The sequence below is a fragment of the Ambystoma mexicanum genome, chromosome 3q, assembly GCF_040938575.1.
Source record: "Ambystoma mexicanum isolate Mex_15411 chromosome 3q, UKY_AmexF1_1, whole genome shotgun sequence".
NCBI lineage: Eukaryota > Metazoa > Chordata > Amphibia > Caudata > Ambystomatidae > Ambystoma > Ambystoma mexicanum.
Window position 1 is genome coordinate 1,087,179,855 of NC_090926.1, and position 14,758 is coordinate 1,087,194,612.

Consider the following 14,758-nt stretch of genomic DNA (forward strand, 5'->3'; position numbering starts at 1 on the left):
TGTAATGGTGGAATATTCATTGTTGCAGAAGCCCATCCGCTGCTGTTGTTATGCTATTAACAGTATTCTACGTAGTTATAGGTTGTTCAAGGCATGCCTATAAGATAAGGGGCAGCCAATGATGATACCAACACTCATATAAACTATAGGTTTATATGTATATAGGTAGATATGTTCCCTTAACTAATCCCTCCACCCAGTAGGTGTTTGCCATTTAGGATGACGTCATAGCTGACGTACATCGAGGTATAAAGTCATTTGCGTAATTGAAATGCATTTAGAGTGTGTGAGCTACAATTTGTTTGTTTGCCAGGTTTCTCTTCTTTATCGAACTGATAATAAAGTAGTAGAATGACTCCCTATCCCTGGTGTTTAACACAAAGGGCCTCATTACGACCCAGGCGGTAAGTTACCGCCTGGGCCGTGACTTTACCACCATGGCGTAAACTACGTTTACGCCATGGTGGTTGGCGGACTTACCGCCCCATTCCGACCTTGGCGGGGCGGTAAGTCCCCAATCCCCATTTACCCTTCCCCATTCCCATTTTTGCCCCATAGGGCATAAAGGGCGTGGGGAAGGCGTTAATTACGCCACCGTAAATTACGGTGGCGTAATTAACTCCATGGTCCCTTAGCGCCATGGATTTTAACACCTGCTAAAAGCAGGTGTTAAATCCGCCATGGCGCTAAGGGACCTCGTACTCAGGCGGTAAGGGTCGGCGCTGTTTACGGCGCCGTAAACCCCTTACCGCCTGAGTTGTAATGAGGGCCAAAGTCTCTTGAAACAGTTTTCTTTGGACTGGAAAATGATATGATATGATATGGTATGGTATTTGTAACGCGCCTATACACAAGTGTTTCATGACTCCCTTCTCGTGTCTTAAGTATTTTTTCTCTTGAACACAACAGAGCCAGTGGGAATGAATCCCTTCCCCTGGTACTCTTGTACTTGGACTTTCAACAACATGGTTCTCTGTTTGCCAGGAGAATCACTCCCTTCTCCTGGCCATCATGATGTTTTCACAATGTTCACAAGTTCTACACCAGGGGGAATGGTCTGATACCCCTGGCTCCTGGTACAATGAAATGCACCTTTCTTTATCACTCGCTCTTGGCTGCTCACCCGGCCTTTCTCTACATGTATTGACAGTGTCTCAACTCTCTCTCGTGGGTTCAGTGACTCTCTGTATGTCACTCAGGCAAGGCTGAATTCCTCTAAGACTTTGTTCTCACTGATTCTGGTCCCAAAGCCCTCTCTGGTAATCAGTGGTCTTATACACTCCACTGGAGTAAGGACTTTCTCCTTGAAAGTACACTTTACTCTTCTTAGGGTCCTCAACCCTTCCCTGGTAGTCAGTGATTTTATGGACACCACTGGGGCAAGGACAATCGCCTTGAATGTACTCACTTTGTAGGTTCCTCAACCCTTCTCTGATGGTCAGTGGTTTTATGGACGCCACTGGGTTGTAGAAGCGTTCCTCAGATGCCTTCATTTCCAGCCGCCACCCTCAGATCCCTAGTGGCCTCCAGTGTCTCCCTTTACCTTTAGCAGGACTGGGGCGGGGTTTCTGCATGGCAGCTGCCACTAACCCTCTTCTTTGGGCGGTATGTCTCATGAGCTCCAGTGGACCTCCTGCCTATGTGGTCTCAGCATCGTGGTTGGACCTCTCGGTCCACCTGGCCAGTGTCACGCCACTGCTCTTCTCACCAGATCAGGCTGAGTGGTCCGCAACTGCTGGGCCCCCGTTAGACTCCAACAGCTGCACACCGGCATCCACAGCTCGGCTTCGTTCTTTCCGTCCTGGGATTCGAATCTCCAGGATTCCTCACTCACGGCAGAAGACAGTGAGTCATTTTTCAGTTTGCCCTTTGTAGGGCTGGTCCCGCTACCGCATACCGTCAACACCTCCTGCAGACGATCGCAGGGCACCCTTCAAGTTTCTGGTGAGCCATCTCATGTCAGTACTAGCTGATGGGATGATCTTCATGTTTTTTTGAAAAAGGTAGGCCTAGGGAATGTGTCGGGCTGGTATGATTTAAAGGCCTGTGCCCCAGGTGATCGTCATTGTCTCCAAGGGGGATGTTCCTCATCATGAGGTTCCCTCACATTAAACCACCCCTAATGGGACTATTGGGTAGCAGCCACATCTGTCTAGCCTCATGGGAAGGGGCTCCCCCCTGGGAAGAAGTGACGACATCTAGTGACAGTATCTAAAAAAGTCTTATATCTGCTTTAGTACCAATTTGTTATGTTATGAAATATAATCCTTTGTGCATTTTTTACACTGGTCATTTTAGGTGATAACAATGGGGTTAAATGTCATGTGATGTTATTTCATGTGATGTCATCGAGGTCAAAGATGATGTGACATCACTTCCTGGGATGTCATTGAGTGAGTGATGTTGCGTCCGCTACCCCTGGCATTTTGTTGTATTGACGTCCCTGCCACTGCTGAATACCAGCTTTCAGATTATTAACCTCCACTGACCTAGATTGTGGTCCAGACAGAAGCAACCCTGGAGCTTGTATACTGTGGAAGGCAAAGTTTGCAAGCTCTTGGTGTTGATGTTAGCTATGTAAATTTGCAGGAGGGAGGGGGTACAGGGCAAGGTGGGGAACTCTGGATATTGGACAACGCAACACACCACGGCATAAGAACAGTTATGAATTGCAAAGAACATGCTGATGGGAATAATGTAGATTGGCCCTCACTCACATCAACACTGGAGAAAAGCAGATCCATAGCTGGAAAAAAGGTCACTCTCTTGAGAAGAGCGATCTGTGTCTGAGTATTACATCGTGGAATACTAGGGGGAGTCACCATGTGTTTAATAATCTTAATGTTATGTGTGTTATGTGTGTTTTAAAAGAAACAAATTCGGGGTAATTCATGGAATAAATGTGCACCGAAAACATGCGCTTGTGCGCAAGCGCCCATATACGTATTCATGGAACACATTGCGCATGGTTTACCTGAGACCTATGTTGAATCCATGCGTGTCCAACACGTCACAGCGACACCAAGAATGCCTTGCACAATACGGCCCACGAAGGCGCACACCGTCCAGCGCACACACCTAAAAAGGGGGCGGGACACGTGAAATGGAGAACAGCGCAGCAAAAGACGTGCAAACCCAGAAACAACTACGCCAGGCAGCAGTGGTAGTGGGACACCGCAGGAGGAGGAGAAGAAGGATAGCCAGGCCCCACATTTCTTTACCCAGGAGCCGCCTTTTTGGGATGCCTGATGACCAAGTCTATAGTAGGTTTAGGTTTCCACCTCTTATCACCCTAGACCTGGTCACTGAGTGGGAGGATGACCTCACATCACCCACCCTGTGCTCCCAAGCACTGAGCCCCTTGGAAAAGGTGCCAAATGTATTGCATTTTTTGGCCACTGGGTCATTTCGGCAGACAACTGCCATAGTTGGGGGTATCTCACAGCCCATGCAGTCACGCTGCCTATACCAGGTGTTGGCACGCCCCTCAGTCCGCAGGTACATATACATGCCCAGAACACCTGCAGAAAGGCAGGCCGTGGTCCAGGACATTTACAGGGTGGCACACATCCCCAAAGGGCTTGGTGCCATTGATTGCACCCATAGTGCCACTGAGCACATCTATTGCAATCGCAAGCACTGGCATTCCATCAACATGCAGGTTGTATGCGTTGCCAAGGGAATAATTACCTCTGTCTATGCCAACTATCCAGGGTCCACCCATGATGGTTTCATATTCAGAATGTCACCCCTAAACCGGGACCTGGAGGCTGGGGGGCATGGCAACACATGGCTCATTGGTGAGTACAAATGCCTGTGCCCATGCATGTCACACACAGACAAATAGACAAACCCAACTAATGACAACCATCATCAACTCCCCAGGGGACAGTGCCTACCCTCTGAGCACCTACATGATGATGCCAATACGGAACCCCACCACACCACCCAAGAGAAGATAAAACGCAGCCCATATTGCAACCAGGGCCATAGTGGAGCGCACATTCCGATTGCTACAGTCACGCTTCCCTTCCCTTGACCACTCCGGTGGACAGCTACTATATGCACCACCAGTAGTGTGCAGGATCATTGTGGCAGCATGTGTCCTGCACAATGATAATAAAGTAGTAGAATGACTCCCTAACAACACGGTGGGGCATACCGGTGGACATGGTGGTGTCCCCACATCTCCAACCACATGCACGCCTGCTGCGCATGGGAGGGGAAAGGGCACGTGGCGAGGCTGCCTGCAGCCAGCTTGTGGCACAATTCTTCACCTAAAATCCCAACCCTGCGGAGTGCACACAGGCCTGGCACATTCTGGTGACAATCGATGATGACAAAGGGACAATCAACTATCACTACCTTACCATCCTGAGAATGTGTCCTAGGAAGTGCTACATTGTGTGCATCCCTAGCTACTTAAACCAACACAAAAGGCTCACATTCAAGATGCAGTATGCCAGTATGCAGTCAGCTGAGTCCCAAAGGCAGGATCCAAAGAGTTGAGATTCTGTGTGGACTATAGAGCTCTAAATGCAGTCACTAAGACTGATGCCCATCCTTTGCCAAGGACAGATGAGCTGGTGGATAGACTTGGTTCAGCCAAGTACCTCAGTACATTTGACCTAACCTCAGGCTATTGGCAAATAGCCTTGACAAACCATGCCAAGGCGAAAACTGCATTCTCCACCCCAGCAGTTTAAGGTTATACCTTTTGAACTAAAGAATGCACCTGCTACATTCCAAAGGATGGTCAATCAAGTTCTGAATGGGATGGAGGACTTCTGCATGGCATACTTGGATGACATTGCAGTGTTCAGCCCTACATGGAAAGAACATATTGATCACTTAGGATACGTTTTGCAGGCTCTTGAGCAGGCCCATCTGACCATAAAGGCAAGCAAATGTCAAATTGGTCAGAGCAAAGTGGTCTACCTTGGACATGAGGTAGGAGGAGGTGAAATAAGGCCATTGCCCAGCAAAGTACAAGCTGTACAAAACTGGGCTACCCTTACTACTCAAACCCAACTGAGAGCTTTCCTAGGTCTCACTGGGTACTACAGGAATTTCATAGAGAACTATGGGACCATAGCTTCTCCCTTGAATGCGATCTCCTCTCCAAAATTCCCTATAAAAGTTAGATGGAATGAGGAGTGCACTCAAGCCTTTGAAAACCTGAAGAAAGCCCTTTGTCAAGCTCAAGTCCTACGAGTTCCTGATTATCACCAACCCTTCATTGTGCAGATAGATGTATCCAATACAGGTATAGGTGCAGTCCTTACTCAACTGGATGAGGAAGGTAGGGAGCACCCCATTTGCTTCATCAGTAGGAAACTGAAGGAACCAGAAACAAGGTGGGCAACCATAGAGCGTGAGTCTTTTTCCATTGTGTGGTCTCTGAAGAAGTTTAGACCATACTTGTATGGATCTACTTTTGTGATTCAGACAGACAGCCAACCCTTGAGATGGTTAATGCAAATGAAAGGGGAGAACCCAAAACTACTAAGATAGTCAATCTGCCTGTAAGGGTTTGATTTCAACATTGAGCACAGAGCAGGATGTCACCACCAAAATGCTGACGGTCTCTCTAGGATGTTTTTAACCAACTAGAGGTAGAGATTCATCCAGGAGTGGAATGAATCCTCCTGTCCCTTAGTCTGGGGGGGGGCGAGTGTTAGGGAGAAGAATGGCTAATTTCCCTTACCTACTGAATCCCTGAGCAGCTTTGCTGGATTTCTAGGATTTATTTTTTTCACCTGGTAAGAGTGTGACCCTTTTTTCCCACTCTTACATGTGTTTTGCTGTGTGTGTTTAACATTTTTGTGTTCATAGACTGTGGAGCCTCACCTACTCAACAGGCATCATCTTTTTACTATGTGTTACACAGCACCTTCAGTGCAGTGACACAGGGTTGTCTTTTAGACTTCCCAACTCAGACTCCATTTTCTGGGACCCAGAACATGTCTCCCAGAACATGTAAAGTTTCCATTAACTTTATTAGTCATTTTTAAATCCACAGACCCTGTACAAACCATCTTACATGAAGTACTGGAAAGGATTAATCCTGATCCCTTTTTGTCTGTTTCTCTTGGAGCACTGTTTCGCTCCCTTTCCATTAAGACTTGGCTGGTGGCAGTGGTAACTACCCTATTTTTCCTACTGCGGTTATCTTAAATAACCCTGGTATTGTTTTAGGCTATCTTGGTAGCCTCAAACTTAAACCCGCTTGACCATATTGTTTCTAATATTGTTCCGGCTGGGTTTAGTCACCATTTCTTTTTGTAAAAGTCTTTCTCGTGTTCGTCTCTACGCGCCAAACCAGGTTTGGTTCCTTTGTTCACCGTCTTTTCGCGGGCTTCAATGCAGAAGCGCTCCTTAGTCACCTGGAAGTCTGGGTAGGCAGGATGTGAGGGAGGGGTTTTAGGACCCTTGCCATGGGTTCCCTTGGTAACCCAAGTCGCACTCCTGTTTGATTGGCTAGGTGGCTGTCCGAGGCGAGACAGCCACCCTACTGTGTGATTGACAGCAAGGCTGTGTGAATGGGGGAAAATTACATAAAAAGCAGGTCTCTGGGTCTGGAAAGGCAGAGTCGCCACTGGAACGAGAGAACCGAAGAGGAGCTGACAGAAGAGGACCCCTATAACGACTGAACCGCCTGGTGAATCCCTGCTGCAGGTCTGAATCTTCAGACTCCAACGACAGAGAGGATCCTCCAGGAATCTTCTTCCCTTGAGCTGGTGGGACCAACCAGTTCACTCAAACTCTGAGCCAGGCCTCCCTCCTATGGTCAAATTTGCTGTACAGAGCTACAGTGAACCGGATAGCCAGGAAGGTCGGACCCTGCTTGGTTTTAAGGAGCACACCTTTCATTTGTTGCTTTTGCTCTGCTGCTGGTTTCTTCCCTGGGTAGTGCAGGACCCTCCAGTCTTCATACTTTGTCTCATTCTGACAGTCGCTTCAGGAACCTTGAGCCTTCAGGAACTACCAGGAAAGTCCGCCTCAGCTACAGCTTCTTCTCCATTTAAAGGTACTGTGAAAATCCAGTTGTTCTTTTCGTTCAGCCGCAGTGAAAGTGTGTGAAATATTTCTCCAATCCGAGGGCTTGTCCTTCCCTACTCTTTAAACTAACTTTTCTGCCGACCAACTTCGTTCTGAACTCTTGGCAAAGACTTAACCGCAAACTACCCTGAGCTGTGTGATCTTGAGCAAAAGATTTTTGTCCTATTGACTTTGGCCCTAAGCCTATTTGATTTGATTCCCTCACTGTAGTTCCTCTTTCTAGATTGCCCTGCTTACTTACCTGTTGGTGCTGCTCAATTTCTACCTAAATTTGTCTTTCCCTCCCTTTTAAATTACTAGAGTGCCATTTTGCTCCCACTTCATTTTGTAAGCTTAACTTGTTTGGAACCTATTGGGAGTGGTGTGGTGTATTAAGAGTGTGATTTTTGTACTGCTTTACTTTAGTGAAATGTTATACAACTGATGTGTAAATAAATGTATATTCTTTTACTCAGAAACCTTGAGTCAGTGTTTGTCTGAATCATAGTAATTGCCGTCCTGTGTGTAACTATTGAAACTGCTCTGTTGCTCTTGAGATAGGTCTGGCTGCCCTGCCATTGCTACCACTTTACTGTGTAGTACAGGCTTGTACCAAAGGTGAATTTGTGCTGCCACTTGTAGTCCTAATTGTGCGTAGTGTTCCCAAAGGGTACTGCATATAATTCGCATAACACTTGCCCAGCACCCATATGGTTTTGCTGGGAATGCACAAGGTCCAGGAATGAACACTAATAGCCATCCGCACAGTCCGAGTGAGATACCCTGCACCAAGGCCAAAGGACGTTCCACACAGTCCCGGTCTGGCAGAGTTGCAGAGGGAAGAGTGCTTATTCACAGAAATTCGGGTACTGCCCGTTGCAGTAGTCTGCCATCCGAATCACCAGTCCCATGGAGACAGTGACCTGCTGGGGGATGGAGAGGTAAGGAAAAATGCCTCAGAGGAGGAACACTTTGCAGGGTGACCACACAGAGACGTCAGTCATGTGACGATAGAAGGTGAGTGTTGAGTGGAAGATAATCCCACGCTATCCGCGACCATAGGTGGAGCAAGAATAGGGCCAAGAGAAGTTGCACATAGATTGTGATGGAAGGAGGGAGCAGGTGTGGTGATGAAGATTGCCTCTGTGTGCAGGACATGGTTTATATGCAATCTGCATGACAACAAGCATGTATCAGTCCAACATCACATGGGTCCCACATGGCAGCCATGTCAATGTAGCCTGAACTGGCGGACAACTATAACACATCACCCAATCAATATACACATGGCCTGGACACGCATCACCACTTACCGGACATTGTCTCATAATTTGGCAGCCATCCTATGCCTTGAACCTGCTCCACTGCAATGAAATCACCAGCGATCTCCTCCTGTGGAGTGAGTTCTTCGTCCTCTGTTAGTGTCCCACTGCCAGTCACCAGAGTAGAGGCAAACTTTGCAGCCAGCTTGTCTTTTGCTCGGCGCTGGATGTCATTCCGACGCTTCATCACATCATCTGCTGTGTGCCTCTCATATCCCAAGGCGCTAATATCGTCCGCGATGCACTGCCAGTGGGCCCTACGCTGAGCAGGCGTATGTTTGCTCCCTGCCATCACCATCATGTCGCGGCCGTGTTCAAACACGTAGTCCACAAGCGCGTCTAGTTCCGCATTACAGAAACTCTGCTTTCTTGACGTGTTTGAGGGCTGAGCCGTGCCTGGGGTCCCAGCCTGTTCTGCTGGAGCACGCTTCTTCCTCTTGGGAGGTGGTGCAGACCCCGAGTGGTTTGTGCCACTCTGGTCAGTAGGGGCTGAATCACAGGTGGACTGACCAATGGTAGCAGGCAATGAGATGAGGTCATGACATGCAGGTATTGGCAGCTGGGTGCTGTTAGGACCCTGCGCTGCACCTGCCTCAGTGCCAAGGGCCAGGACCAACACAGTCTTGGCTTGGTGACTCAGAGCTGGGGTGGTGTCAGCTGCAGCTGCCCCTGCAGATTCCACACCCTGGCTGCTAAGGGCGGCAGATTACACTGCTGCCCCAGATCCACATGACCTGGTGAGACCAACCTTCATCACACGTGCCTTGGCCTTCCTGACACGAAAATCGGCCTGTGAGTCATCCTGTGCTTGTTCCAGGACCAATCCAGTCTGGGCTGGCTGACCCTAAGCCGGGGTTGTGTCAGCTGCCCATGCAGCTTCCACACCCTGCCTGCTCGTGACAGTGTTGGGTGTTGGGGATGGCAGCAGCAGCTGCATCTCCCTGACCCGCTTGTGGGAGGGGCATAGCTGTCCCTGCATGTGCCTGGACACCCTGCCCTTGTGGGCCACTCTGGCCAAGTCCCCCACCTTGGCCACCCTGGCCACCCTGACCACATCCCCCACCGCAGCCCTCTTGGAGGTCACCCAGCTTTGCCTCCCTTACCAATTGTTGCCCTCCCAGTCATGGTACTGATGTACTAGCACAATGGGAAGTGCAGACAACAATTGTCCTGGGCAATTGGGGTGAAGGGGGCAGGGTATGTGATGGAAAACGTACCCCTGTGCTCCTGCAAGGCTGCATGTGACCCCTGGGGAAAAATAACGGGTCCCGCAACGCTCAGGCAGCCCAAAAACAAAAACAAACGTGCACACGACCCCTCGGTAGCCCACGTGCGATGAAAAAAACATCCCGCAGTACGCTGGGCACCCAGGAATACAAAAAATGCGTATGTGGGTAACACATAGGCTACTATGACCTCAAAAATGAGGTATGCAATACACAGGGGCAACCACAAAGAGAAAAATGTGTTCGCGACTCACTGTCTGCCTGGAAAAATGAAGAAAAACACAGTAGTGATCAATTCGCGTGTGAACCCACAAAAAGAAGAATCTCATGCCTCCGTCTCCACGAAAAGCACATACAGTGCACTGTTGTCCTGCGCAGACCTTTAACCCGTACTGAACGGCAACGCCCAAAGTCCCTCGCATGTCACGCAACTTACACGCTTAAGGCCTTTCCTCTGATTACACGCTAATGAGCTCTTTCCGCACGTGTGGAGTCTCTCGGTTTCCGGCTGGCCCCACCAACCTACACAGAAGACCCACGCTCCTGCCCACAAGGCCATATACCTGCCTCAAACGCCCAGAGCTGCCTCCTCCGAGCCATCTGCTGCTACCAGCCCACTGTGTGACTGCTACCTACGTGCCCTGCAATTTGGTGCCTGCTCATCAGTCATTGCCAGCGATCCTGTTGCTGAGACCACCTCTGCTGACCCAGAAGACTCCCGATTGCCATTCCATCACTCCACAGCCCAGCCCCAGGACCACTTCCCCACCCACACCTGAGAGGCAGAGGGCTGTCAGCTTCTCCTCCAGAGAGGTTGGCATCCTGGTGGAGCAAGTCCTGGGGCATTCTGATGCCCTCTTCACAGGACCATCCCGCGTCGACAAGGAAGGATGGAGTAAGATCTGGGCAGACATCGTGGGTGCCATCAACGCGGAGGGGGTGGCACCCCACAACTACCAACATGTGTATAAGCGCTGGGAAGACTTCAGGTCCAGGACCCTCAACAAGGCCCGGCACCTCCTCAAGGCTGCTGATGATGGAGCGAGGCGCCGGGGCCGGTTGTCCACCAATGAGATGCAGGTCCTGGAGTGCATCGACTCAGCACTGCACGACCAGGTCTTGGAATTGGTGCTCCGTGTGGAGTCGACTGGTAAGTGTCCATGTTTTCTTGTCCAGTGTAGTGCATGTTGAGGTGTGGCTGGAGTGTGCACCCTGGCCTCATGTCTAGCATGCCTCATGTACAGATGTCTGTGTGCATGGCATTGACAGTGCTGCATGTGAGTGCAATCAAGCATTTTCCACATCAATGGTGTCTGTGTTGCAATGCGTGATGTGCACCAGCATGTGACGACGCACACATGTTTTCATACCTGGGTCTGGACCTGGCCATGCGAGGGGTGTGGGACATAGATGCTCATGTCACCATCATGGACATGCATGGTATACATGTGCGTGTGTCTGCATAGTGATTGTGTGACTGGCCAACCCCATGGATGCAACACACGAGCATCTCAATGTGTGATTGACTCATGTGGTCCAGTTGACCACAATTGCACTGTGACGGGAGGTCTACATGGCATTATGCATGACTGTCAGGTGTTGTGTGTGCATGTGATGTGCATGTAGCATGATGCATGTGTGGTTCAGCCCCATTTCTGATGTGCCTGCAGTGCCTTGTACATGGATGTGAATGTTTGTTTCACATGGCATGCATGTTTGTGCATGCGTGTTGCTTGCACGGACCTGTGTGTTGTGGAGGGTGATGATGGTTGTGATGTTTTACAGTGGCACTCATGTGCATTTGATTTCTGTCAAGCAGACTTTTGTTCGGTACACTGATGCTTGTGTTCAATGTCTCCCTATCCACAGCGGCGATGGAGGAAGAGGGCGGAGACGGCACTGTGAAGCACCGCAGCAGGGATGCCTCCACCAGGCAGAGACGCAAGGCCCAGTCATGCTCCCAGGTAACAAGTTAGACTGCTACATTTAAGAGATTCCACCATAGGCAATGCTATTTGATGGTCTGAACCTAATATTGAGATTCTGAATCTGGAACTCCATTCTATTATGCAATCCACTTAGTTAGAGTGGAAAAAAGTTTAGACCTATGAAATCTTCAAAAACTACACATATTTAATAAAAGCTTGCTCCTAATTTTGTTTAACTACAATCTGGGGGCGTTCTGGTCCTTGATTAATAATCTAGATGCTGCTTTTACAAATTCTTAATTAAATGTGGTCCCGGAACATCTATGAACCAAGTCTCGGTAAGAGGAAAAATATTGATGTCAATGTCTTCAAGAAGGAGACAGATGTCAGCATAGTGTTTGCTGGCTGAGCAGGCATTAAGAGTTGCCAGGTGGAGGAGGTGTGTGCCTTTGAAGGTTTTCTGAGGTGGAGTACAGGGGCATGGTACACCAGTCAGAGGAGGGAAAGAGAGAGAGTAGATGGGGAGATGCAGGAGAAGGAAGGAAGTTAATGAGAGAAATGTCTTTTTTGTGCTTTTCCTACTAGACTTTGAGAGAGAAGGATAGGTGATCAGGTAGAGAATATAGGAGAAATGGAAAGAGCCATTAGGCTGGCAGAGGTTTAGACAAGGAATGAAGGAGGAGTGGCTGCACAGCACAGTTCTAGATAAATTCACCAGGAGGCTAGTAGATGATGTCGGAAATGAATAAGTGAAAACCAGAAGCAATAGAATTACATCAGATAAGTGGTACAGAAATGTATGAAGTAAACACACCTAAATTCGATTTTGAAAACAGAAGCAAGAAAAACAGTGAAATGTTACTCAGATGTAAAACTAAATATGAAAAGCAGATAGTGCACAGATCTAATGCTAGACAAAGCTACATTTTATTTTTAAAATGGAGCCAGCAAAACAATGCAAGCAGACGGTGCACAGATCTAATGCTAGACACAAATGGGAGTCACAAGTGCAGTGAGAGAAATGAATTTAGTTGAGCCGGGAATCAAAGAGGTGAAAGGCACAGAAGACTCTTCAGGAGAGTTCGTTTTGGAGATCAGCCAAACTCACTTTCACGTCTGCAGGCATCGTGGATAGACTAGGATCCAGTGACATAGGAAGCAGTCCAGTGAAATGTCACTGGGACGGATCATAGTTTGAGCGGCGAATCAGGGACAGGCACAGTAAGTGTGCTTGAGTGAGGTCCTTTGGTGGTGGGCCGGCTTCCCCTGCCAGTCTGCTGTTGTTTGGAAAGTACTGGCAAACAGCCAATCCGGCGGCCTGGTGCTGCCCCGTCGGGAACAAAGGGCTGCACACTACCATGGTGGCCATCTTTGTAGGGGTTGAGGTGGCAATTCGGGCAAATGAAGACTGGAAAGAAACAAAAAAAACAAAAGCACATGCAGCAATTTTGCACAAAAGAGTAGAGTGCTTTGCAGGGATTGCAGTGCGCTAATACTGGATGATTGAATGTGCGCCCCATGAGTCTCACTGCTTGAGTGGGGCAGCGTGCTGTAAGACTAAAATGTACAAGGTGCCAGCCCCAACTCACTGTGGTATCGAGGTGATGAAGGGGGCAATCTCGAGCCTGCAGATGGGACAAATCATTGTTCTTGAGCCCTGGTATCTGTGAGGCCCGGAAGGACAGGGCTCTTGAGTGAGATCCGTTGGTGGTGGGCCAGGTTTGCCTGCCGGTCTGCTGTTGGTTGGAATGTACTGGCAGACAGCCAATCAGGCGGCCTGGTGCTGACTCCTGGGAAACTAAGGGCTGCATACCACCATGCCTGCCATCTTTGTAGGGGTCAAGGTGGCAATTCAGGCAAATGAATGTCGAAAAGTATTTTGCCCAAGAAACCAAAGCACATGCAGCAATTTTGCACAAAAGAGGAGAGTGCTTTGTAGGGATTGCAGAGCACTAATTCTGGATGATTGAATGCGTGCCCCACAAGCATCGCTACTCGAGTGGGGCAGCGTGCTGCAAAGCTGCAAATGTACAAGGTGCCAGCCCCAACTCACTGTGGTATCAAAGTAGTGAAGGGGTGAGGGGGAATCTCAAGGCTGCAGATGGGACAGCTCATTCCTGCTGGCTCCTGGTAGCTGTGACTTACTATTCTGCTAATGTCTGTCACATGTATGATATTGGATTATAGGGGTCAGAGCAATGGCCCCATTAACCATCAAATTCTCCAGATGCCCATTCAATTTCCCGACCTGAACTTCATAATGTTCCAATATTAAATCATTCGCCAAGAGGTGGATAACTAACTCTGAGTGAACAGCCTGGGTGGGAGCAGACTTTGAAAGGCCCAATATTCTTTTTTTAAAACATGTCCTCAACCATTTGTGAACATGACACATTAAACATTCCCCACAGGCTGCCCTCATAAAGTGGGATAGTTTTTTTTTCATGCCATCACGTTCAGTATCATATTCAATGGTTGTGAGTGACACATCCGCATGAATCGAGAAACACCACCAAGAGTTTGCGTCATTTTCAGTGTTTGCTTTCTGATGCAGGGACACCTGTTAACGTTGTACTTTACCAGTTTCATTGCGGCAATAATGGAGGCCCCATGGGCATTACCATTAGGTGGTATTGGCCCACCGGCGAGGGGTTTATTGCAATTAGTATTCCGGGGTTTTTAGCCCTGGGATAATAATGGCGTTGTCATTTATTTCGGCGTTTGTTTTGCTGTTTGAAAAAAACAGTGCTGCAGTATGTGTTCGTTCTACAAAGACTAGACCGTGCATACTGCTTCAATACTACAGATAAACATTTTGGGCCAAGTTGATATGTAGTAATGAATGGAGAGGTAAGTGAGAAAGCATTAGACCTGGTGCGCTATGCACACAAATGCGTACAAGGGATTACATTTTTTAATTATTTCTTCAATTGCTAAATCTCTGTCTGTGAATTCGCAATAACTATTAGATTGTTGGAACCGAAGAACGACACACATTTTTAATGATATGAGCACAAGGCCATCTAGAAAACATCAATGTAAATGGCCATAGAGACTCATAAACCCTTTGTGGAATACAATGCTAACAATGGTTTTGATGTTTCTTACCCATGGCACCAATTGTATGCCCACTCCTACTTCTCTAATTAGGAATAGTTCCTATGGGAAGGTATTGTGACAACAATGTCACTTGCAATTGTCCCAAGTGACATAATTATGCCGAAAGATAGAGACTATAAAA